The 24,191-nt window shown below is 41.3% G+C and overlaps 2 long non-coding RNA genes across 2 annotated transcripts in view; one reads left to right on the forward strand and one right to left on the reverse strand.

Moving 5' to 3' along the window:
- Nucleotides 1-24,191, forward strand: part of LOC306650885 — a 461,164-nt gene that overhangs the window by 2,768 nt on the left and 434,205 nt on the right. The window lies entirely within an intron of this gene.
- On the reverse strand, nucleotides 13,040-15,595 carry LOC306650600. Its single transcript, XR_013760967.1, has 4 exons — nucleotides 15,460-15,595; nucleotides 14,711-14,748; nucleotides 14,482-14,610; nucleotides 13,040-13,915 (listed from the first exon to the last, which is right to left on the reverse strand). It is a non-coding gene; the product is annotated as an uncharacterized lncRNA (long non-coding RNA).

The raw sequence follows: 24,191 nt of genomic DNA on the forward strand, positions 1-24,191 counted from the left end.
GTTAATATCACATGTTAGTTAATATCCCCAGTGGCATGCACAGAACCAGGCAAATAGCAAGTGCTACATAAATAGCTCCAGAGATGGATGGATGGATGGATGGATGGATGGATGGATGGATGGATGGATGGATAGATAAATAATAAAGCCTCAGTTCAACACCCTGGGTCTCTTAGTGAATCAAATTAAAAGTTCTTACTAGCTCCTTAAATAGGAGTAACTAGAAGTTGTGATATTTATTCAACTCAATATTAAAATGGATAAAGTTCTCTTTCCATAATATGGTTCAACTTTTCTCAGCTAATCCTTTCATATCCTTACTTTACAAAAATTTAACATAGGTTAAATAATCCCTCTGGCTATGTTATAAATTGAAATGTAAATTTAATGATCTCTACCTGGCTATTGAAATAAAAATAGCTATAACCAGAGTAAAAGTAAAACGGGTAAGAAGCATCCTTGCATATTTTCTCTCCACCAGGTTTATTGCCGTCCAGATTTTACCTTTCCTGTGCAGGACCATCTCTGCTGTTTACACCTCGTGATCAACACACTGTCTATAGTGAGTGCTAAATCATTTCTCAAGGAAAGAACACTTTGCAAGAACACAAAGAGTGTTTCAAATGCAATTTGATTGATCTTTGTCCTCAGTGGTTTCTAACCTAATGATAAAGATTTATTCCTTTTTCTATTGAGTGATAACTAAATTCTCCTTTGCTACACTTTGCAAGAATACAAAGAGTGTTTTAAATGCAATTTGATTGATCTTTATCCTCATATAGTGGTTTCTAACCTAATGATAAAGATTTCTTCCTTTTTCTCTTCAGTGATAACTAAATTCTCCTTTGCTATATTTGATGATATGTCTATTGATCTACTGAATCATTAAGATGCACAGAAACTTTCTTCATTTAGTCACCTTTGATCTTTAGGTGAGATATTAGGGGTAAGACAAGGGCTCCTCCTCATAGCTTACTCATTCCCTCAAAGGATGAGATCCCCACCACCCCCCACCATGCTAAGGATTAATTCAGTCAATAAATCTTTAAAGCCTGCTACTTTATTGAGGTACTCTTCTATGCCCAGGAAATGCATGATTGCTCCTCTAAAGAGCTCATGGCCTGAAATAAAGAACAGAGCAGTAAGTGAGTTATTACTTTCATTCAAAAAACTTCAAATCAATATTTGCCAAGGCCCAAGTGGGAAAGTGGTCACTGTGTGCTCCTGAGCATAATGGCTTTTCTCAGACCTCTTTGAAAGCCATGTGTCTACCTTCATGATTTAAAAAACAACAGTGAATAATCCCAAGCAAGACTTTACAATTCTTTTCCTTAACCAATCAGAACTTCACACCTAGAATCCTTCCTGTTTCAGTTACCTACTGCTGTGTAACAAACTACTCCAAAACTTAATGACTTAAACCAACAATTTTTTCATGATTCTGTGAGTTGACTCAGCTTGATGATTCTTCTGATCCATTTTGCATTGACTGGAGTCACCTTCTTAACTGTAGTCAGCTGGCATCTGGGCTGGATGAGAAGGTTCAAGAAGGCTTCATCACATCTGGTGCCTCAATATTTTTCCACATGGTTTCTGCATATGGTTTTTGGGCTTTCTCTCAGCATGGTGATCTCAGGATAGCCAGAATTCTTAAGAAGGAGGATGTCAAAGCAGTCATTCCTCTTAATGACTACAGCCAAAATTCCTAGAATGTCATATTCTCTGCCATCTATTACTCAAAGCAAGTCACAAGATCAGTCCAAATATCAGAGAAGAAATCAAATTCACCCCTTGATGAGTGGAGCAACATGGAAGATAGGAATTGATGGTGATCATCTTTAGAAACTATCAACCCACTTCCTAACATGGAATAAATTCCCCTCTTTGCTTAAGTTGTCAAATTATACCACTAATAATTTCAAAACTCTGCGACAGGTTACATGACAGAGGTAAAAGTTTGTTACCATGTTGTCAGAAAAGAGGAAATCATCAATATTACTTTTGGGAGGATACAACCAGAAATTTTTCATGGTAAACCTGAAACCCTTGTGCTTTAACAGAAGTGCTTAGGACACCTAAAGAACTGCTTCATACAGTGCAAATTTCTTAATGAATAAACTATGATGAACTTGACTATATTAGTCAGGGCAGGTTAACTAATGCAGCAAAAAACTCCCAAATCTTAGTGGTCTCACACATTAAAGGTTTATTTCTCATACATATCACAGTTCAATGCAGGCCATCTGGTAGGCTCTGCTCTATGCAGTCATTCAAGGACCCAGGCTCCTTCCATCTAAGTGGCCTACTCCATTTGATGTTCTACATCAGGTCATCCCTCACATGGAGACTATAGATGAGTCAGACCTAGAAACAGTATACAACACATTCCCTACTTAACTGTAGGAAATTTGGCACGTGTAGTTAAGCTATATGCCCTAGAAAGAAAGCAAAATGGTTTGGGGATCAACTAGTTCAATTCTGTCACAAATTCTTACCCATCCTTACCTTTCTAAAATGTAAACACCCTCATTATCAAAAGGCTTAATGTCTGTTTAATGCCTGTTAGCAACCATTTGAGAGGAACTGGATACAAGATACAATGTTGAAGAAATATCTGAGTAGAGTTCTATGAAGAAATTTAGAGGCCCTAATCTCTGAAAGATATAACATAAACTTCACCCACATCCAGCCTCCTTGCTCAACATCTATCTAAATTTTTTTAAAAATTGAGCTAAGAACAAACAAAAGGTAAGGAAGTTGAACAAATTTCTGATTTCCCCCTTGATTTTTTTTTCAAAATATATTCCTTCCCCCAAAAATGATTGTGTGTGTGTGTGTGTGTGTGTGTGTGTTGTGTGTATACACAGTCTGTTACAAAATCAAGTCTAGGCTAGGACCTAAAAAATGAATGACAGAAGATGAAGGATAAGGATATAGAAAACTTTTGCAAAGGCACAATTTTCTATACACCTTTCATTCTCAACCCACTAAAGATACTCCTCAACATTACATTCAGGATATCTCTGACCCATCTTGTAAATAGTATTTCTGAAGAGAGATTATTCCTCAGTTCTGCATTGACAAACTATATAACTTCTGAAATCCTGGGTAGTTTGGAAGAAGATGCTATTTGAGCAGAAAACTTAGTCCTAGAGGAGGCTAACTAGAATATTTCTCCACTGTTCCAATACTTAACATATTTGAGTCTGGAATCTCCATATCTGTAATATATCTGTGATCAGTTAATAGAGAAAACAATGTACATTTTACAATAACATGGAAATAAGGATACTGAGTATAGCATTAGCTATGCTGCAGTAACAAGTCTCTAAGGCTTAAGAATAATTTACTTCTCACTTACATGAAGTTCAACGGAAGTTGGCTAGAGTTCATCTCCAACTGGTGACTCAAGGATCCAAGTTTCTTCTGTCTGTTGATGCTGAAATTTTAATAGATGAATTCTCAGGTTACCATGGTTGGCAAGGAGAAGAATGGAAGAGGCACACCAGCTCTTCACTTCCTTGGCCCATAAGTAATATATGCCATTTCCACACACAATTCATTCACTCCAAGTGGTCAGATTGCCTAAACTTAACTGCAAAGGAAATTGGGAAATATAGGATCATAGTGTAAGTTTAATGAATATGAACCACCTTGCCTTATAAGCAAAATAAGATTATTCACAGAAAGCTAAATAAGCAACATTCATATATCATGGATGAAATTAAGAAGTTAGAAGGATGTGCATGTAGTGGGTAATGAAAGAGTTTGGGAGATATCCAAAACTCTATGAACACAGTGCTGCTCTGTAAAATCACTGACCAACATAGAGATTAACAGGCATGGAGGCTTAGGTCCCTAGCAGTGCATCCATCTTTCTTCTTCCTGGGAAAGAAGAGATTCTTTTATTTTGTTTTGTTTGCCTGTTTGTTTTTAGTACCAGAAATTGAATGCAGGAGCACTTAACCACTGAGCCACATCCCCAGCACTATTTTGTATTTTATTTAGAGACAGGACCTCACCAAATTGCTTAGCACCTCACTTTTGCTGAGGCTGGCTTTGAACTTGCCATCCTCTTGCCTCAGCCTCCAAAGCCACTGGGATTACAGGCTTGCACCACCACATCCGGTTCAAGAAGGGATTCTTAAACTGACACTTTCATCATTGTTGCAAGGTGTTACAAGACACTTTTATTTTAACCAAAGTTTAATTTATACAGGCTTCAGAAAAATAAGAAAACTGGAAATAAAAGTATAAAATCACTGAGATGAAGCTTCCTTTGTTCCAAAATTATGACTTGGTATCTTAATTATGTTATTAGAAAAAAGGGGGAGAAAACCTGCCCTTTTGTAATTCCAAGAAAAGTAATATCATAAGCTGATATCACCAATTCACATCATTTTTGCCTTAGATGACACAAAAGTGACTAGGTCATGATGGTCAAGCTTGAATGTGGACATGCCTCCATTTGCCCAGCCCTCCATCTTGAAATGGGTACTCCTAGCTCCAACATTTGAAAACTAGGGGAAAAATCACCAATAGAGGGTTAAAAAAATCTACTGTGATCAATATGTGATTATTACTTGATACCATCATGAAGAGAACAAAGAAACCATAGAAAAACTATTTTTCCTGCCTCTTGGTATTTTGATATATCCATCCCAAAACTTTCAAAAGTCAATGAAATAATTGGTACCATCAAGAAGAGGAAGTCATCCTGATCTTTGCAAGATCCAGAATTACACCAGCATCATCTGAGAGAGGCAGGTTTAGAAAGTGATTGTAAATTATCCCATTGTGTTACATTCTTTCTCACAACAGGCTTTTTCAATAAGTGATGATGATGATCTACCTATAGACTAGAAAATGCATGTAACAGAGGTAAACTATGTTGATGTTTATCTAGGAAAGAGGCAGGCACTGAGTCTGATAAACACAAGCACTGTACTCTTACTCCTTCAAGCTGTGTGATTTATCAGAGTCATCAGGATCTGGATGGAGTAGACTCATCCACCAGCCTCAATTCTAATTTTCTATAATCCACCCAAGTCTTCCCATTTCTAAGCAAATTCCCCAATGTCTGGAGATCAGGACAGAAAGTTTCAGGGTGGCTGACAGAATACTACAGGCCTGTACAAAGTTAGCGCTTGCATTTGTGCTCTGGGTTATTCCTCAATCTTTTAGGTGTTTGACCAGCCTGAGTCAGTTTCCAAGAGCTCCACATGATAACCAAAAATCCAGGAAATGATCCCAAGAACTCAACATACTCTGGGTCTTTTATAAAACTGGCTTTCTGTTCTCGTAAACCCCAAACCTGGCAACAGCCCTGCAGTGCCTATACTATTATCCCACCATGTCATGTCAGTTCTTGCAGCTCTCTAACTGCACCAGGAAATATTTCTGCCCTGGATGTCCCTACACTCCCTCACAGTCATGTGGAGAGTATTTCTATTTCTAAAGAAAAAAAAAATGACCTTTCTTTAGGAAAAATGTAACTATGGAATAGTTTGTGCTTGCTTTCTAGACCTAACTCTCTAAGATGATGCCATAATTCTGGATCTTAACAAGATCAGTACAGTTATTTTACCAGTTAAAGTCACTCACCTTTCTTGGAGTTTGTGATTTAACAGGAATAGATACAAAAAGAGCTCAATTGTTGAGATAACAAGGTAGCAATTGTATAACCCTGTGCTTGTTAACTTTATCCAGCTACAAACATGATTGAAATAGTGTTTGTCTTGAATTTGCCCCTCAGTGACACAGAAAAAGCTTTATGACACTGCTAGTGATACACATTGGGCTTCCAGGATGAAGATAACACAGAAAACTATGATTATTGGTATTCACATCAAATCCAAGTTTAGAAGTCAGATTGATGAACTATAACTTCTGTGTTGCTTCCCTGCATGTGGGGCACAATGAGAATGCATTCTGATTCCTCTACACTCAGAAGAATAAGGATTTTGTTCATTTTTGTTTGCCTGCCAGTGAAAATAATAGCAATTTTAGTTCTGTTTCTTCATATCACATGACTTGGAATTTATGCCTTTAACTTGGCTGGCTTACGATGGCCATTTATAGACCCATAATTTTATGTGCCACCTTCTCATAAAATTCACTCCCAATTTGTAAACCTAAGACCAATGATGCACAAACCAGGTGTTTGGAGACACATTAGACAGAGTAGTCTCAGAAAAATGAGAACACTCAAGTCTAGGTTAATAACATGGTTCCTTGTACTTCCTTGGTCCCTGGATTTCCAGTTAGCAAGACCAACCCCTGCATAAAGGAGCTTCATCCCCTTCCCTAGCATGTCAGTTGGCAAAAGGCAACTGGTGTTGGAGGTCATCTCTGAAATTCATGTAGTTCTACATGAGGGTCTGCGCAGAGTCAAAGCCACCATGAGGAGAGGCCTGGCTGCAGTTATGCTTTTCCCCAAAGTGTAGCTAGCATTTTCTTCTTTTCCCTTTCTTCCTTCATTTTTCAAGTCCTCTGAAAACATCAGCTGCTTGTTTATTTTCCTATGTGTCAGCTAGATTCAATAGGAAGCAGGCACTGAGATAGGTTAGGAATGCAACAGGTTGATTAGAGACTAATACCTGAGAAAGGAAAGGGAGGAAGCAGCATTTGGCACAGGAAGCTTCTAGACTATAATGTTGACCTGATCATTTTTCCATCAACCCATGCTCTGGAAGTACCAGAGCAAAGATTGCCCTTAGAGGAGTCTTGTGTTAGTTACAAATAACCAGGGTCTCTATAGCATTGCTTCATTTGGTCCTTGGCCAGGAATTGCCCTAAGAAGATCATGACCTTGACTCTAAAGCTGAGGCAGGCAGCCACACATTCTTCTCAACTTTTGGGCAGCAATTTTTCTCTTTAAGCTTGAAGGAGGATCCAAGTAATATTCCATGCACCACAACCAGCCACTTTCCATTGGGAAATGGCCTACCCCCAACTCCAAGTGATCCAAGCAGAGCAGACTTGAAGCCTTTTGCTTTCCTGGTCATAGGACTGAGCACATGCTTCAAGTAGAATCAGAATCTGTTTTGAACATTATGCATGGACTAGCCAGGTCTGTCTCTTTCTCTGCAATAATTAACTCTAAGGACCACATAAGTTTGGAGCTTCCTGGAGATATCTTGTCACCACATGGATAACCCTGAGAGTCAGGCAGAGGCAAACAGAGTCCAAAGATACACCAAGAGCCAGGGAGATGATCTACATTGATGATGGATAAGAAACATTTATGCTCCACTTCAAATCCTCTTGGCCTCTGCCCTTACTCCACCCACTGCTGCTGAGATCAATCCCATGCTGGCTTTGATGGCCTTCTGCAGGTGCAACCTGGCAGTGTTCTCCTCCTTAGACTTCTCTGAGGCTTCGATGTATTCACTTTGTACCCTGAGGCTTCCTTGTGAGGCACCTGTAGAGACTATTCAGCATTCAAACGTATAACCTCTAAATGTGGGGGCATCAACACCCACGGGGCCACACTTGATGAGTGGGGCACAGTGCTTATAAATAAATGTTTCCCACTTCTGTCTCCTGGAAGGTCATTCCAGAAATGCATTCTACAAAGCTCTCCTGAAGAGGCCACATTATTAAGCTCTGGTTTCCCACAGTGCCAGCTAACTCATTTGCATCCTTCTCAGCTCTCCTGCATCCCCTTTCTAATGCTGCTCTCAAATAAACTACTACACACAAGCTTTTGCCTTGGCCTCCTTTATGAAGGAACTCAGTCTGTAACAGGTGGAATCATAGGAATACCTGGCTCCAACTATTCCTAAAACAACATCCTAGTTCCTTGAGCCAGTAAAAGTATAAAATCTCTTTTTTTTTTCTTTTTTTCTAATTGTGCATATGTGTTTAAAGTAGTTCGAGTTGTATCTTTCTAATTTGCAACCAAAAAATAACATACCCCATTTTCCTCTTCAAAGTTGCTCATTATTGTCACCCCCATCACAGTCGCTACTATGTCCATCTCTCACCATCTCTTTGTTCTCCCAGTCAGCTCCAGTAAGATGAAGTGTCCTCACTGACTCCTCCCCATCTGCCTCCTCCCACATATGTGGGGATGCCAATCTTTGGTAAATGCCAAATCTCCTTAGAAATACCAAATCTTTCACTCTATTGGTGTCTTTCAGTGTAAAGGGTGTGTCTTGTAGACATACATTGAGTCTGAGTGCCCCTGGGGGCCTGCAGCTGCATCCAAACTGGAAGTTAGAGAAGACAGTCTTGAGTTTTGGAGACAGACCCAAGTCAGGGATTGGGTAGAGAGGGTCAAAACCAAGAGCCTAGATAAGGTCATTGAAAGAGATTGTACAGACGAGCATGCCATAGCTGAAACACTGTGGGCCTGATATTTAAGGCTGGAAGGAGAATATCGATTACTGTTACTCTTCTCAAAAGTTATAGACATGTTGCACAGGCCCAGTAAAAACCCCAGTAGAGAAATAGCAGGTGCCACAGAAGGTGAAGAAGGACCCAGGAGGCAGGCAGACCCCCCTCCAGTGCCTCTTTCCTCACACAGACTCCATCTGTCTGGGCATTGGCAAGGATTTGAGTCTGGGGACACAAGTGAGCCATTCTACCATCTTTGGCCATGTCTCTGAACATCAAGCTCTCCAAGATATTTTCCTTGTCAGTGCCAATCAGATCACTAAATCCAATTATTCACTGAGACTGGAATACAGTTTGGGAAGTCTGAAACCAATTTCTGCCCTCTTTCCTATACCTCTGTTTCTGGTGATTGTTGATCACTTCCATGGCACAGTGACGGGCCAGAATTTTAGTTAGCTATGAATTTGTGCACAATTAAGGATACTGGAAAGGGCCCCAGGCTTTTTGATCAAGCTCAAAAAGAAGGAGTGCAAGAGCTGACATCCCACCAACCTCATCTTAACCTGCTTAGAGAAGATTGGGAAGTTCACATCCAAAGAAGGATATAGTATGAGGTCAGAGAAATAAAATGGGAGGTGGCATCTCACTTCCCAGAACACATTTTGATGATGTTTCTAAGCGAGGGATGAACACTTGCTGGCAGACAGCAGTCGCTACTGTGATAGCAGACAATTTTCTGGGGTTTGACTATGAAGGCATTTTGTCTTACCCAATGCATCCACATTGCAAATGCCAGATGGTTGACTCATGCAGCGTGCAGTTCATGACATTTAAAACTTTGGATGTTGGAGTTCACTGCTCTTTTATTCTTTCCAAACACACTGCTTCCAATATTTGTCTTTGAGGATTATATGATAAAAGACAAGATAAGTTCATTGATCACCATTCCCAAAACATTAGTTTGCCAAAACTAAACATATATCACAAGAATAAATAGGATCTGATCTCTAGTGCCTGAATTTTTTCAGGATTATGCACTCCAATAGGATGACTGGGAGTTTACAAGGAAAGGAACTAAACTTTAAAACACAAAGGGCAAAAACATCTCTTTCAGCATCTTATTCCTTTGCACCTTTTGGCCTGCCTACTAATTTGCAAAGGGAAGCTTTGCAGCACTCATTTTTTTAAACCTTGATGTATAATCTATAAAAACCCAGGGTCTGGCTTAACAAAAGGGAATCAGATGGTTCCCACTGCTTTCAACATTATGCTTTCACAAAGGAAGCATGCAGTTTGACAAGCCAAAAAGGACTAATTGAGTATTTGTCATATGGTCAAGCAGGGGTCTGGCAACTATGGCCAGTGGGCCAAATCCAGCCCACAGCCTGTGTCTGTATAGCCAGAAGACATGACAGGAACAGACTGACATGATGAGCTGGGATACCAGCCAGGGCATCTTCCTCCAGTCCTATTTCTGCCTCTGCTCCTAGAGCCTGCCTCCCAGGTCAGTAGCTACTGCTCAGGGAGTATACTGGCCAGCATCTACACATTGAGATGCAACAGCCTTTGCTGTTGACAACTGCTAGGCATACAGCAGTCTAGGAACCTTCTGGCCAGAAACCAAGTCAAATGGCCTAGATCTCCAGGAGTACATAAGGGTATACCAGGACCTGGGTATCACCAAGGTGAAGAGTAAAACTTATCAAGGTAACAAGCCTCCCCCAGTCCCACTTACCACATGCCCTCCCCCACCCCTGAAACCAGGCTTCAACACTAGAGTCAGTCACTCTTCCTCATGAGAAAGTCTACAGCAAGTAGTAACTGGGCACAAAATCACCCAAGCCCCAGGACCAGCCACTCCAGGCAAATGGGACAGGGTGTAGCAGGATTTATCTCCCTTATTATATCAGTACCCACATGATATCCTCAGTTTTAACTCTTGGTCTGCAAAGCCCATAATGTTTATTATCTAGTCCCATATAGAAAACTTTGGGATACTCTGGTATAAATTCTCACTTTTTCCAAATAGATTAATCATTAAGGTACACAAGGGGGATAGAGAAGGCAGAAATCTTGAGAACCTATGTTAGGAAATCAGATATTCTTAAGTTGCATTTAAGAGAGAAATGCAAATTATAGATTTATATACCTGAATCTACACATTTCAGCACGTTGCATTAATTTCTTACCCTTTTTGTTATCTGCTCACCAGGCTCAGTTATATGGGGTATTTGAATGCCACCTACTGGGCACAAGTGGCCTCCACATATTGGAAATGATGGTTCACACTGCAGAACATGGAGGTGCTAGTTGGCATCTGGCCCCATTGCCTGCATTGGGTGGCACTGTGTGTCATGGCTGGTTGAAGGCTTGAAACATGAGGAGAGGTGTTCTCTGCTTTAGAAAATTTTTTTCACTTGGGGCAGAGCAGTGTTTCTCAACCTGTTTGTTTTAAGGCTGTCCTGGGCATTGTAGAGTTGATTAGCCTCCCTGACCTCTATTCATGTAGCAAGTTAAGTAGCATCTCCCCCAAAGATATTCCCAAGTCCTAACCTGCAGCATCTGTGAATGTGACCTTATTTGGAAATAGCATTTGTCTTTGCAGATGTAATCAAGTTAAGGATCTCAAAATGAGCTCGCCCGATTTCAGGACAGGCCCTAAATCCAATGACAGGTGCCCTTATAAGAGAGAGGAAAGGGTGATTTGAGATGCAAGACAGAGAAGAATGCCATAGAAAGTCTGAGGCAGAGACCAGAGTGATGCAGCCACAAGCCATGAAATACCAACAATAGCTGCAGTCTCCAGAATCTAGGAGAGGCATGGAAAGGTTTCTCCCTTGGAGCCTCTAGAGGGACCAACCCTGCTGGCACCTCCATTTCAGACTTCTGACCTCCAGAAGCGTGAGAGGATAAATATCTGTTCATTTAGGCCACCAAGTTTGTGGCATTTTGATGTGTACACCAATATCAGGAAACTAATACAATCCACTAGATACCAGTAGCATCCTCCCCCAATGTCTACAGATATTGCCAAATGTCCCCTGAGGAGAAAAATCACCCCTTATCAAGAAGCCCTGTGTTGGTATTTTTGCCTCTAATATAAAAGAAAGGAACTCTCAAGTATTTGAGTTAGCCATCAGATCAACTGAACAGCAGGGTAGGGCCATCAACAGGCAAAGCAGATGGGAAATAAAACTGAACTGTGGCAGCTGAAATGCAGAAATAACCACTAACTGTCTTTGTTAATTAGGCCTCTCTCCGAGACACCAATGGACACAAACAGGAAACCTTTTTAATCCATTTTGATCACTAAACATTAAAAGACTTCTAGTCTTCACTTCTTTGCATGGTGGAGGTGAAGTCCGGTATTCTGAAATAAAAAGGAGCACGGGACCACCACACATACAGTCCCTCTCATGCATCAGACAAGCATGTGTCCCGGAGAAAATGCATAGTTAACACAGGGGTGATTTTGGCCTCCTGACTCTTGGAATTTTTACTCCCAGTTAAAGCAAGATGCTAACTTCAGCTCTAATTCTGGGAAAAAAACTTAGGTCATTTCCAAAAACGGTGTAGTAATATCATTGCTGATTAGAAGTGTGGGTTTGAGAATTGAGTTACTTGGCTTCAGAGTAGAACTCTGCCATGCATGAGGCATGGGAGTATCCACAAACTACAAAACCTCTCCAACCCTCATGTGCTCATCTGTAAAATGTGAGGAGCCATAGTGCACTCAGCTCAGAGTGAGTATTCAAAAGTGCAACGAACATAAAAAGTGTTCAGCCTAGAGTTTGGCACAGTGAAGTGTTCAGGAAACATTTTCTTTTATTAACCAGAATGAAGCACATTCATGGAATAGTCAAGTGATTTGGCAAGCACATAATTTATTGGTGCTTTAAAGGCACTCCCCAAGAAACAGAGGAGCAAAACCATAGGATTTCAAGTGCCCCAGAACATAGCATGTTCTGGAGGAGAAGTTTTAATTATCTGGATGAAGGATTAGCCACACCAAAAAAAAAAAAAAAATGTGCAGGTAATCAAAGGCAGCAGTTAATCCAGAATAATTGAACAACAATCTGCAGGTGCCATTGGCAGCCAATTTCCCTGGGGCAATAGCCCACCATGTAGCCTACCTATGTGTGAGGCCAGGGTTTCTGACCTGAGAAGCCACCAGGCAGTAATGAAAGTGGACCTCAGAGAGTAGACAACCCAGACCTTGATTTGGTTTCGGTTAATCCACAAAGTTGATTCCTGAAACGAGCTGAAAAAAGACAGCCAAAATCACAATTTTGCTGGATCCCCAAAAAGCAATTAAAAAATAGATAACTTTAAAAACTTGAACACATATTAGTTTCATATTGCTGTCACAACAAATTACCACAAACTTGGTGGCTTAAAACAACGCACATATACTCTTTCACAGTTCTAGAAGGCAGAAGCCTGAATGGACCTTACGGGCTGATATAAAGGGGTTGGTACAGCTGCATTCTTTCTGCAGGATTTAGGGGATAACCTTTGCCTTTTCCAACTTTTAGAAGGTGCCCATGTTTTTTCTCATGGTTCTGCATTACTTAGATCTGCTTCTGTGGTTATACCTCCTTCTCTGACCCTGACCATTCTACTTCCCTCTTATGAGAACTCTTATGATCACTTTGGGCCCATCTGGATAAACCAGGAAAATCTTTAATCACATCTACAAAGTCCATTTTGCCATGTAGGACAAAATATTCACTGGGGGCAGTTTTTGTGTCTATCACAGTGCAGAAATTCCAATAAAACATATATTTAACTCAAGGTGACCATAATCATGTTATACTATAACAGAAGGATCCTCATTTAAGTTTTGACATTGTGATTTAAATTGTTCGTGTACAAGAATGTACCAAAGGGAATTAAGTACATACAGAAGTCTGGGTGGTATGTGATTGTAGTCACAACTGAGGGCTGCTAAGAGAATACATGTGAAATCCAGAATAAAGGAGTTAGCTCACTTCTGATAAGTATGGCCTCACACATAAGGAAGACGTGGCAGAGTAAAGAGAGTCTCAGGGTTAGGTTGTGAAAGAACAGACCATCTGGTTGTCTGAAGTGGCTTTGGGAATCCTAGGCATATGGCACCACACTGACCAGTGACTGAAAGAGAGCTAATAGAGCCCAGGCCTCTTGTCCCATTTTGGAACAAGAACTCTGAAATGCATATTCTATATTGCTTGCCAGTTCCTCCAGCTGCCCACAGCTAGATAACATCCCCTTTGTTGACTGCCTCCCCTTCCCTGCTTCCCTTCTTCCCTACTCCCTTAGGCCATTTCCTGGCATCACATTCCAGATAAATATGTTGTATTTGACTCTTTGTCCCAAGGTCTACTGTCTGGGGAGCCCAGACTGAGGCAGCCCCCTCTGTGCTGGCTTCAGCCTCTTTTGTAGGAGCATGAAGACACCTTACCAGTGCTTGTCATTATGGAGTGCTTGGGAGTGAGGAGAGAATCCATGTGCTTCAGAAGACCCTCACTTGCGGAGAGACCAGTGACAACCAGTCAAGGTAGGGGAGGTAAAGGAGGTTGAAGACCTGAAATTTCTAAAGAGAATCAAGACATCAAAATATATCCCTAGCCCCAGATATCCTTATTTTAGAAGGGTAAAGATTACCCCTTCTTTACATGTTTCATCTAACCCTAAGTATTAGCTTTCATTCTTTTATGTTTCCTCTCGTAATCTGTTTAAGTTTTATCCTGGTTCACAGCCACAAACACTTTTTGGGTCATACATATATAAAATGCACTAGGTTATAAAGGATTGGGACAAGACAAAGAGGAAAATGATCTATTTCCTGTAAGTGGTATTCTGGTAAATATTCCAGTGGGGAAAAGGGGGTCTGGTTTATAGTATCTGCCAATATCTGTGGTGTAACCATTCCCATCATGGCTGATTTTAAGCTAGGAGTACGACATCAATGGTTCATGAAACTCCTGCAAATTTACCCATTAGCTCTTGTGAGCTGCTACAAGCTGACTTCATAAAACTGTAGCCTTATAGAAATTTATAATGGTAATAACTGCTGAGCCTGGGTAGACTATTTGCTTTATCAAACTGACCCCGAAATGGAAAATGACTCAGTGCCACAGAGTTTGATCCCTTACTCACATGATAGTACTAGGCAGGTAAACAGGCCACTGGCAAGTCCTCCTCCACAGTCCTTCAGAGGCTCAGGCTGACAGCAGAGCTGCCATCTCCAACACATGGCTTCCATGGTCACCCTGGGCCATCTCCATTCTAATCCAGCAGAGAGGAAGAAAGAAGATCACACCTGGGGTTTATGAACCTCCTTTCTACTCACATTCCATTGGCTGAACCAGTACATGACCACACCTACCTGGAAGGGAAGTTGGAAAATGTGGTCTAGCTGTGAGCCTAGAAAAGAGGGAGAACATGGATTTGGTGAGCATCATCTTTCTCTGTCACAATCATGTTTGTGAGCATTTATGCTATGTATGCCAGCTACCATGCTCAACAAGTACATATAGATAGATTAATTAACATCTTTTATAGATGGGAAAACTAAATCTTAGGTCAAGTAATTTGCTGAAGTTTACACCGCTAGGAAGCAGCAGAGCCTAGACTCAAAATCATGTCCATTCTATGCCAAAGGCAAAGCTCTTCAACAGGGAAGCTTCATCTGGCCTTGCCTATATAAAGATGATGGTCAGAATAATATGATCCTAAATCAGATCCCAGTTAAAGTGGTTCTGCTTTGGCAACACCTGGTTCCCAATCTGGCTTTTTCAGACCTTTAGTTCCAAGTGGGGTGAAGTTGAGTTTTAGCAAATAAAAATCTGTCAACCATGATTGTGAAAAGTGATAGATTTAAGTGAGTAGAGACTTATTTAACTTGTGGTTGCTTCCCTCCAAAACACAAAAGACTCCAAGGTGGCTGGGGACACTTTGGCTGGCACAAGCTAAAGAGAAATGGCATTTTTTATCTCAAGCATAGGAGGGGCAGTGGGATGGAGCCAGACACTTGGAATGAATGTGAGAGAAAAGGAGGAAAAAGAAGTCGGCTTGACCTTTTGACCTTTTGACCCAGGGCAACTAAAGGAAACATAAATGAAATGTTTGCACTACCTTCGACTTCTTGGACCTTAACTATGGAATCTTCTGGGTACATGATGCCATGAGTTTTCATGGCCGTTGTAGGGTACCAGAGCTGATATCCACCAAGGAAGCTCTGCATTAGCAACTGCAAAGTGGGGGATAAGTGATTCTTTAATGACATGAAATACTCAAAATACATAATATTCTTTCTTTAAATAAAATATGAATTAGTATTTTTATTCATCCAATATTATTCTCCAACATTCTCTTTAGACTCCTTGCATCCTAAAGAAAGAAGCTGTTGAAGTAGCAAAACTCACCTCCATTTTCTTATGTTTCTGGTTGGGCCTGAGAATTAAATTTATGTAAGATATCTTAAGAGGAGAAAAGCATACAAATTTATCTAATACAAGTTTTATGAGACACGTGAGCCCTCATAAAGAATGAAGAACCTCATAAAGAAAAGCAGTTAGAGTCAATCTCATATATATGGAATTGGACAAAGAATAGTGAGTTGTGAGAATCAACTAAATTATGTAGGGAGGCTTGAAAGATTAGAGCTACTTTAACAAGTTCTGTACAGCGTTCTCTCAGTTTCAACCTCACAACTTTGATGATAATAAGGTTATTCCATTTCATATAAGAAGGACATTTTTCACATGGGAATTTTACCTCCTGCTTTTAAGAAACAGAATGAAGATCAATGTGATCTTTCTGCACCCCTGCACGTACTGGGATTGGGGGTATTTGTGTGTATGTTTGTATATGTGTCAGGGGGGACTGGGGATGGAACCCAGAGTCTTGCACATGCTAGGGCAAGTGTTCTACCACTGAACCACATCCCCAGCCTGCACCTGCTGTTTATTAAGTGCCTTTAATTAAAAATAGCCATTATTCCAGAGCAGCATATTTTGAGGTGGCCTTAAGTCCTTCAGTCACATTGCAAAGAGTATCCTAGTATTTTCCTACAAACCTGGAGTCTACCTTTGGAAGTATCTGCACTGAATTGTAGCTATCTTCCATGTGGTGGCTGAAAATAATTTCTTAAACCAATTCTCTAAAATTATGATGCTCTCTCTATCTACAGCTATATTTTTATTCCCCTTCAGACCTCGTCAGATACACCTTCTGGATCTTTTTCTACTAAAGCAACAGAATCACTTAAAGTTCTTTTATTTGAAAGAGAGAGAATCTATTAACCAAATCCAGAAATACCGAAATTTAATCTCATTTCTATTCTCTCTTGACATTGAACACCAAAAGAACTTTCCAGCCAGTGGGGCATTTTTCTCCTTTGATGTGACATGTTCAGTGAAGTCACTGGCGTGGATTTTCTAAGCAGTTAGTCTCTGTGGCATTTAGAGCCTGCCACGCTTCTTTGCAGGTTCAGTTTGATCAAAGATATGCCAGGGCATGGATGGTCTTCAGACTCCACTTTCATATTCACTCTGGAAGTTCAGGGTTTCTCAACTAAGCAGCCCCTCTCAGGCCATGCAGCCCCAAGCCGATTGCCATTTTCTTTTGACACCTAGTGTTTTATGTGACATTTTACACAATGGCAGATGGGCCTTTGGGAGGGAAATACTCTACATCTCCAGAAAACTCTGTCAGGGTGATTTTCATGATTTTCTCTAAAAGAGAAATAGGCTTTCAGCATTGATCTATTCTCCAAAATATACATTGATTGTCCTCAATATTCACAAAACTAGAACTGACACTGAAGAAAGATAATGGAGCTATAGCTCCCAGACCTTGAGAAATTTGTGGATTTGACCAAGAAAGTCAACCCCAGTTTTTCACCCACTGAATTCCCACATTAGGAATCAATATTCTATATTAGCTCCGTGCTGAAGAAAGAAAATAGAAGCACAAGTTACCCCATCTGCTTCCAGGGACCGTGCTTTGGAAGTTAAAATTAAACTACTATTTAAAGCAAGGCCTGCTCTTGTTAACTCTTGGAGTCCAACTTGAATGTCAAAGTGCCGACTTGAAACTGTCATGAGCTCACATGGTCCCACCCATTCTGGAAACAGCATGTGCTTTGCAGTTACATTCTGTAGGTCCAGTGATTATAAAAACAAAAGCCAAATCAGACGATGTGATCTCACCTACCCTGCGCCCTTCTGTGGAGCCTGGAATGGTTGTTTATACTTTCCCATGTCGGCCTGTGGGAGTCCTCCTCTCTGCTTTTCTTCTCCCATTGGCAGCTGGCGCTGTGAACATTTGCTTGAAACAAACATTCTTTTCTGGGCATACATGTCTGTCCCCTCTCTCTGGGAGACCGTTGGATAGCCTTGAATTATGTATGTCTTGCTGTGGTTTTCAGATTGGGAATGGCGGTGCTTTGGGGGAGGGAAGTGGCTCTGAGAGAGACTGAGGATAAGGCCGCATTCTTTCACCCCATGCCACACTAAGGTATCCCTTCCCCTTGATGAGTCTTGACTGAGGATGTCTGTCTGGGTTCCTTCTCAGGGACAATTTGGAGCTCACATTACAATATGACTTCTGGGGCCTTTGAAGTCCCAGCTGCAGGGGCAAAAGAACTGTGGTGATTAGGGGCCAGCCCTCTCCTGGAAGGGGATGGCTACACAGTTGAATACGAAATGCAATTAAAAAGGAGCACCTGGGATCAAATCGAAGCAAAGAATGTGACTCTGGCTCTAAGCAGAAGGGGGCTCATTTAATCACACAAGAATGTTCATCTCTACAAAGTGCTTGAATCAGGAAAAGGAACTTTAAAAAGCAAAAAATGAAACAGCAAAACAAACAACAAAATCCTCTAACTTGCCAGCACAGTGAAGGAATGCACAAATTTTCACTAACACCTTCTAGGCTGCCCACAGGCAAATTAAGTTTGCAGATGCTCATATTGGGATGCTGGTGAGGTCCTGTGCCACCCTGGCTTCTTCATACTTCCCCAGATGCCTATGGACTCTTCCTTTTCCCATCACTTCTCACACTCATTCTGCCCCTCCACACCTAGTGCTAATTTTCCAAAGGCAGGGTCTTTTCCAGGCGTGCACACAGCATATGTGCATGTGTATGCATGTGCGTGTGTGCTGGTTTTAGCACCTTATCACCATGAAAACTCATCTATTCCCTATCCCACTTCCATAGGCCTGTGGGTCTCAAACTGCAGCTGCCTCAGAATCAGCTGGAGGGCTTGTTAAAACACAGATGGATAGGCCCAGCCCCTGCACTTTCTGACTCAGCCCAGATCAGGGTAGAGAATTTGTATTTCTAATCAATTCCCAGCGATCCTGATGTTGCTAGTCCAAGGATCATGCTTTGAGAACCACAAGGTTAGACCAACCACTTGTATTGAGAAGGTTAGAGCTCAGGTGGGTTGACATGTGAAAGGAAAATGTTCCTGAACTCGAAGTTACCAAGAGCCTTGAGTTCCCCCCCAGCAGACTACTTCCTACCTATATCAACCTGGGCAAGTTCATGGAGTCCAGAGCTTCTCAGTCTTGACCCACGTCAGAATCACACATCCACCTTTTATAAAGTTGATAGCAGACCTCACCTAAGAGTGACTTAATCAAAATCTCAGGGCATGGCTCCAGGACTCAGTGTTTTGTAAAATCTCCATAGATAGATGATTATCCTGTGCTTTAACCTCTCTGAGTCTCAGTATCACTTTCCAAATAATGGGAATAATAAATTTTCTTCACAGGATCATTGAGACTAATAAATATAAGTAAATGCTAAAATCTTTGTAAATGACACAGAGCTACTCAAATGTTAGGTCCATTTTCCCTCACAGAATACATTTAAATTTAACAGAGGCCATTCATACCACTATTAATATCTAAGTCAGACTGATATTTCTTGCATACTTGGAGGATAAAAAAGCATTTTAACAAATCCATCTTATTAGACATACATGTTTCTCCTTGATTCTGTTTTTAAAACATTTCTTCATATTTTCCACTGGTTATAAGAAAGTTAAATTACTCTTGGTGGCTATCCAATGGTCTAAGTGACCCTAATTTACTCTAAGGGGCCAGCAAACTTTCCTTAAAGGGCCTGATAGTAAATATTTTAGGCTTTGCAGGACAGATGTCTGTTGCAATTACTTACCTGTGCCATTGTAGTGCAAAAGCAGCCATAGACAAAATCAAACAAATAGTCACAGATGAAACATAAACAGGTGTGGCTGTTTTCCAAAAAAAACTTTACCTACAAAAACAAGTGGTGGGATGAATTTAGCCATGTACTATGATTTGTTTACCTCTAAGCTCCCAATAAAGACACAACATTTTTCAAAGTTGATTCAAGGAAGTAATTGTGGTTTTTGTTTGTTTGTTTGTTTGTTTGTACCAGAAATTTAACACAGGGGTGCTTTACCACTTAGCTACATCCCCAGCCCTTTTTATTGCTCATTTTGAGACAGGGTCTTGCTAAGTTGCTGAGGCTGGCCTTGAACTTTCAATCCTCCTGTCTCAGCCTCCCGAGTCTTCAGGATTACAGGCATGCACCACTGTGCCTGGCTATTAGTTGGTATTCTTTCTAATGACAAGAGTGATTTCTCTCTCTGCTTGCATGTATGCGGAGGAGTGGGGCAACTGAAGAAGGAAGATGAGGATGATCACCCAGACCTGAGAAAATGAAATCATTTGTATCAAAATCATTAATTGGCGTGAGACTGAAGCCCACAGAAAATCTTGGGTTTACCATTGGGTACTCAGAAAGAAGCAAATGCACCTGCTTTTCTTAGAGTGTGGCTTTCTGCTTAAAAGCTAAGGAGAAATTTCCTCTACAGCCATGCAGATGCACCACAGCAGGCAAGGAGTTCTCAGTCTTTGCTTGACACTAGGGATTTTCACCTAGTTTTACAAAAAGTCCACCAAAACAACAAAAAGAGTGTTCCCTTTTCCCCGCTTTGTAAACCACAGTATTCCTTCTGTGCAATTAGAGCAAGGAAAGGGGAATTTGTAACCACCCCACCAGGATACTCAGTGATGTCTGGAGACATTTTGAGTTGTCACAACTGGGGGAACAGCTACTGGCATCTGGTAGGTAGAGGCCAGGGAAATTACTCAACATCCTACAGTGCATAAGTCCCCTCCATGAAGACTCACCTGGCTCCCGATGTCAGTAGAGCTCAGGTTGAGAATCCCCAAGACAGCTTCATGCAGGAGGGCTGTTGTGGTGGGGAAAGTTTGGGAGCTGAGAAATGGGACTTCAAGATGGCCTACCAAGTTTCTCTCCACTTGTTTCTTAGGCTCTTTCATTGGCCTGATGACTGCCGCCATCACTCCCTCTTTCTTCCTTTGGAAGTCAGAGAATCTTGGAGAACATTGGATCTTAGAGAGGGACGTGAACTTAGAAGGTGATCTCATGCGAACCCCTGTCACTTAAGGCAGGTCTTCTCAGACTTCACTCTGCACACAAATCACCTGGGGTGCTTAAGATGTAAATTCAGCCCCTACAGACCTTGATGGGGCTGGGGTTCTGCATTTCAGATTGGTACATCCTCTACAGTACTGCAGGCCAGGGTGGGCCCTAGTTGCTTTCTGGTGATGGAGTATAAGGAAAGGTCCTGCATCCCTGCCCTACGGATGACAGGTTGTGTTCACTAAAATAAACTAACTTCTCAGGTTCAGTTGGAAATAAAAAAGAGACTGCCTGGACTCTCATATACCTGCCAGAAATTAGTGAACCACACAACCCATTAGTCTTCTGGCACCTGAAAGCATCCAGCACAAACAGTAGTATCCTGCAGGAGCCATGAGCAGTGGGGCATCTCCAATGCAAGCAGCCCTGCCCTTTCTGCCCAGCTCTCCAATACCCGGTGGAAACTCCTGCCCCAGGCAGTAACTCGGGCTTGGCAACTCCCTGGAGAAAGTTCCTTGTTGATTATGTAAACCACCCAGCATCCATTCCTGGAAATGTCTTTTTGGGAACAGGCTGAAGTTTGAGAAATGGCAGAAAAGGAAACCCGTTCATCAAAAGGGAGCTAGCTCCAATTTCCGCTTGGGTTTGTATTAGCTGGAAACAGGTGGAAGCCCTGAGAGTGTGAGTGTGTGAAATGAACACGGAGCCTGGTAGAAGGAAGGAATATTCTACCAGCAAGCATCCTCTGGACCCAACCTGTCAGGCAGCCTGTGGGCCGAGAATTTATGGATGTGTTTTCAATTTCTCTGACAGAATCTGTTTGGATTGAGGACGGCTGTTTAATCTTTGAAATATGTGTTCCATAACAAACGCTGGAATCACATATAAATTGCTCCCTTCGTTCTGTGAGCCAAACCCTGACTAAAGGGGTTTGGAAATCCCCACAAGGTGCTCTTTGCTTATTGCTCATTCGGAAAGAAAAAAACCATTTCTTTAATGAAATGCGATGTTGAGGAACTGCCAAAAATAGATGCTCCCTATCTGCTTTCACATATGGTAGCTTCTTTCTAGCCAATTAACTACCAATGAACTGAGGAAGAGCTGTAATCACAGCACGCCAGGCGCCTGTGCGCATCCCGCACACACAGCCTCAGGCAGAGATGGAAGTTCCTGGTCCTGCCTCAACCCACAAAAGCCAGGGAAGCCTGTGCATGACCCAGACTTTTGTTTCCATGACCATTCTGGCTAGCTTTAGCTAAGTCCCAAGAATTAAGACTGATGGGTTGTCACCTTTGGGACAAATCCTGTTTGATCATTATCCCCCTTTGGCTCTTAGCTGTATCATGTTAAAGGGAAATATCCAAGGCCCACAACGGTTGTTTTTCCATGGGTTTTACTAACAGACTCATTTCTACATGAAAACCATGCTGGAGAGATTTTTTTTTGTCTGTCTGAAAGTGTAGAGGGTGAGTATTGGGTTTTATGTTGTCTAAAAATGAGCAACTTATGCACATTTTTGTATTTTATGAACTCTTGCTCCAAATTTTAAACTAATCAATGGCTAGTGCCTTGTCCATGCTTATTTACTCTTTTCTTCTCTCTGAGACAATATGAAGTTACAGAAAAATGGAATTTTCTTCCAAATGGTTTGTATAACTTCCCATTAATTTGGAGTCGGCAAATTTTTTCACAACCCTTAAGAGATCTGAGTTCAGTGTGTGTGTGTGTGTGTGTGTGTTTTGTTTTGTGTTTTGGAAAAGTTACTGCAGGAGTTAAGAAGAGAGGCATTGGCTAACCCAATCTGTGTTTATTTTGGGGCTCTTATAATTAAAGTTTTATGTGTCCTTTAACAACACAAAATAATTCCCAATTAAAGGTAATGAGAGGGCTTCATAGTGGGAGAAAATGATAAAATCTACCATTTGTATGATCATATTCCATGCCAAGCACTTTACAGTGATGATCTGGTTTAATTCTCACAGCAATGCTGCTGGGTCAAGGGCAGTAGCCCACTCCACAGAGATGGGGAAACCCAGGCTCAGAGAGGTCTGACAAGGTCAAACAATCAAGACTCAACAGAGCTGTAATTCTATTAGCTGTCCTTCTGGCATCTAACATTGGTGTAACTTCCTGAAAACTCAATATTGAAATTCTTTTTAGAATTTTGGTTTTGTTTGCTTTTAGGATAACATTAGACCTAAGAAGTTACTAGGAATGACTTTTAATGCAACCAATGTCAATGGCTTGATTTCTACCTCCAACACTTGATTCCCCTGAACTCTGGGGACAGGTGTCAGTTAGACATCCATCATGCAGCATGTCCAAAATGGAGGTCCTTGCTTCACCTAGATCATCTCAGTAAATGTCAACTTGGCTGTACCATTTTATCTCCAATACACCAGCAAATCTGTTGGTTGTTCCTTGGAAATATACACAGAATTCAAGAACTTCTCTGGAGCAAGTCTCCCTATTTCTCATCTATCTGCAACAGTCTCCTTACTAGACTCCTGGCTTCCAAACTTACTGTCTAACTGCCAGAAAGCCTTGTGAGTCCAGGTCTTTATGTGGCTCTTCAAGATCCTAAGGATTCTGCTTGTGTCTGCTCTCCTCCCAAAGGGAAAACAAAACTGACTTCAAATGCCCCACTCCCTTTCAGAGCCCACCCCCATATAGCCATTCACCTTTGGTGAAGCATAGACCCATTTGCAGCTCAGTTTATTCACAAGTGCTGTCCCCTCTGCTAAGGCTATCCTTCATCTAGCTGTCCCCACAGCTGGTTCCCTCCCTATTGCGGGACACTTTTCTAACTGCCCATATGAGGCAAGGTGAAGGGTATGTAGTCTTTTTTCCCTTTTGCCTTTCTTTTTCTTTCTTCCTTCCTTCCTTTCTGCTTTTTCTTTTTCAAATTTTCCTTAAAGTTGAAAGTTTTCAAAATAAAAAACTGGTGGGGAGGGACATAATTCAAATCCTTGTGATTCCCAAGGTAATTGGTAGGAAAAGTTTTGTTTCAAGAGTAAAAGAACGAATGAATGTTAGACTCAGTTGTACTCCCCAGCCTCCAACACAGAGCAGACACACAAATACACAAATGACCTAAGGACAGTGGTCCTGTTCCATCCTTAAAAAATTAAAGCCACAGTCTGAGTTATTTTGTTGTTGTTGTTGTTTTTGCAAGTGGGTTTTGCAAAGTTGTCCAGACTGGCCTTGAACTTGCAATATTCTTGCTTCCACCTCCCAAGTAGTTGAGATTACAGGCACCCACCTCTGTTGCCCGGCACCAGTCAGAATTTTTATTTGGTCCTTACCCATGCAGCTAAGGAAAAGGGATTGTAAAGCCAACCAAATTGTGTCACAATCAGTTGATGATCTTAAGGTCGGGTCTTTAACTCTGCTGGATGTGTTACCAATGTCAGCAGGACCAG

The sequence above is a fragment of the Sciurus vulgaris genome (genome assembly GCF_902686455.1).
Source record: "Sciurus vulgaris genome assembly, chromosome: X".
NCBI lineage: Eukaryota > Metazoa > Chordata > Mammalia > Rodentia > Sciuridae > Sciurus > Sciurus vulgaris.